General features: G+C 45.6%; 1 pseudogene; it reads left to right on the forward strand.

Annotated features, from left to right (window-relative positions):
* The first annotated feature begins 1,765 nt into the window (after positions 1 to 1,765).
* LOC136647055 (5S ribosomal RNA) lies at positions 1,766 to 1,882 on the forward strand (annotated as a pseudogene).
* The last annotated feature ends 942 nt before the right edge of the window (positions 1,883 to 2,824 follow it).

Raw genomic sequence — 2,824 nt, forward strand, 5'->3', positions numbered from 1 at the left:
TGGGCAATTTCAAACGTGGCAGCCCCACAAACACTTAGCAGAGTTGCCCTTTTCAAAGCAGCCTCAGTAATTCCTCTTGCTTCTAAAAAAAATTCCAAACATTCTGCATAATTGTCCCACAGTTCAGGGAATGCAGGGTCAAATACCTCCATCTGTCCTTGAACGGCCATCGTTATCTCTCGTAATAATTCCAGTTGCTCAGACTAAATCCCACCTTCCTCGCCAGTGTTATATAGTGGGTCTCACGCATCAGTAGACTTGATTAAAAGTTCCATCATAGTTTATTCATACTCCAAATGAGTTAAAATCACACACCCACATACACAAATACCCCAGATATATATACAACTCCAACAAGCCTACATCCCTCTTGATTGGACAGCCAATCACATATAACCTGTTGCTTTTCCCACAGGTGATAATAATCACATACATAACATTTCTAAGACCTTCCAGAGACCTCAGAAGGTCTTCTGGGGGTCTTAGAAAGGCCTTCCGGAGGCATTAGAAGGCTTTCCAAGGGTTGGATAGCCTCTCCGGCCCTCTGAACACTTCCAGACTCAATCGAAGGGTCGCTTCAGGAGGTGATGATGCTTCTGGTCATGGGGCACTGTGACGTCATGTGCCTCACCAGCACATCATGGCATGTCGCAGAGAATTATGACAAGAGGGACAAATAGAGGAACATATTTGGATAGTGGCTGTATATATTTTGGAGGAGAGTTTCTCCTGTTTCCTGTCATTACACAAATGTCAAAAAGCAGCATTATTTCTCCCCACTGTAAATTCTTGCAATTCTGGGGAGAGTAAACACACCTTTAAAGAAATGAACTCCTCTTATAAACCAGAGTCTAATTACAGATGGAAAATTGTTTCCAGACTTCATGGAAGAAACGGTATTTCCCAACTGCAAAAATCCATGATGTCTATAGTTAACAAAATTACCCTTATGGCTTCTTGTTTGACATCAGGAACATGTCCAAGTGTGCAGCTTGAAAGCTACCAGAATGCATGATTGTTACAAATATTCTGCACTTAAAGAACTGGAACGGGAACGAGAGTAGGGCCATCCCTTTAATTGGCCCCCTGAGCTCCTTGGTCCAGGGTGGCACTTGGGACAAGCAGCATTCCAGCCACTGGGAATAATAAGCACTTAGAGGAGCATGCCTGCATTGCAAACTGAGCACTGCCCCAGGATGGATCTAAGAACCTCAGCGCCCTTGGCCAAGCCTGGCACATGGTCATAGGATCTTAGACAGAGTGACTGCCAATCTCAGGGGAGCGGGGTAGCATGGTAGCAGCATGCCCTAGTGTTGGAGACAGTGAGTGTTTGTCTGTTGCCTGCCTCTCTCCCACCCTGCCAAGTGGGTCACCAAGGCTGGGCCAATGAAAGTGGGGTGCAGGTGGTAAAGTGTATCTAGGCCCAAAGTCAAGAAGAAGGCCTAGGAGCCAAAGGAGGGGGTCCAGAAATTTCCTGGGATCTCATTTCCAATCTCATTTAGACTTGCTGCCTGTATGGGATCCTTGGCGAATGGTTTATTTTTCAATGTAGGGCCTCCAATGGGGGGGGGTACATCATACCTGGGCCCGGGGTAAAAAAGGGCATCCAAATGTCCAAGGAGGGGAGCTGGAAATTTCTGCAATCTCAGCTGTCTTCATGGAGAGTGACAGATGGAGTCTGGGTCAACTGAGAGGCCAGGTCTACTGAACGGATAGACGTGGGCTCTGCATCGGGAAACCAGGTAGACCTGGGCCTATTCCAAGTAGCAGTGGCTGTTACCTTGCACATGCCCAATCTCGTCTGATCTTGGAAGTTAAGCAGGGTCAAGCCTGGTTAGTACTTGGATGGGAGACCGCCTGGGAATACTGGGTGCTGTAGGCTTATACTATAGTCTTTCGAGACTGAAGGTTGCCAACCAACCAGTGGCAATGCGCAGGCATCCATCAAACCCAACAGTGCCTCCTGCATGTTGCTGTCGCTGCCCAAAATGACTGTGACTGTAAGTAGGCAGGGATGCTTACATTGTGTGTTGCAGCCCCTGTGGAACTTACCCTTCTAGCTATGCTACTACTGTACATGCACCAGAAGAGGCCAGGATCCCACATGGGAAGAGAAGGGAAGCCATATCTCCTCTACTGGTTGATCTTTCCCTTCCCTTCCCAGGAAGTGCTGTGCGGAATCTGAAACAGATTTGTAAGCCTTATATAGTCACATATTTCAATGGGAGAATTAAGCAGAAGTTTAATTATTAACTCAAATGCTTATATTGAAATAAATTGTTCCCTGTATTAAACATCAGCTGGATAAAGCTAACTACCTGACTACCTTCCAGATACATGAGCTAAGCATCTTTTCCGCAGTGGGTGTATCAGTTGATAGCTTTATATTCTCGGCAGCAGCTGATCCTGACCTTGCTTTCATTTCGTTTTGATTTGGCATGCTCTGGAGCCAGGCCATTAGCGCATGATTGCTGGTCTATCACGGGAGATGTGGCTAGCTGCAAATTAGTTATTGGAGATTAATCTCTTCTAATTGATTATTGGGATTTTGGAAGAAACAAACAGGCAGAGCAATGTGGTATTCTAATGAGAGGCTGGACACCAGGGAACAGAAGAAAAATCTTTGCAATACCCTTAGAAATGAATGGTGGATATATACAAGGTTTCCTCAGTAAAAACCCTTTCTGCACAAACTAACGGATGCAGATATAAACATCACACCTGATGCACCAATCAGTACTTCTCTTGTATCAAGAGAAATCCTAAGGTTATGCCCCAAAGAGGGGCTCTCCTGTAAAACTTCTAGAAGAACCATACCAGTTAC

Source organism: Tiliqua scincoides, chromosome 3 (assembly GCF_035046505.1).
Source record: "Tiliqua scincoides isolate rTilSci1 chromosome 3, rTilSci1.hap2, whole genome shotgun sequence".
Lineage (NCBI taxonomy): Eukaryota > Metazoa > Chordata > Lepidosauria > Squamata > Scincidae > Tiliqua > Tiliqua scincoides.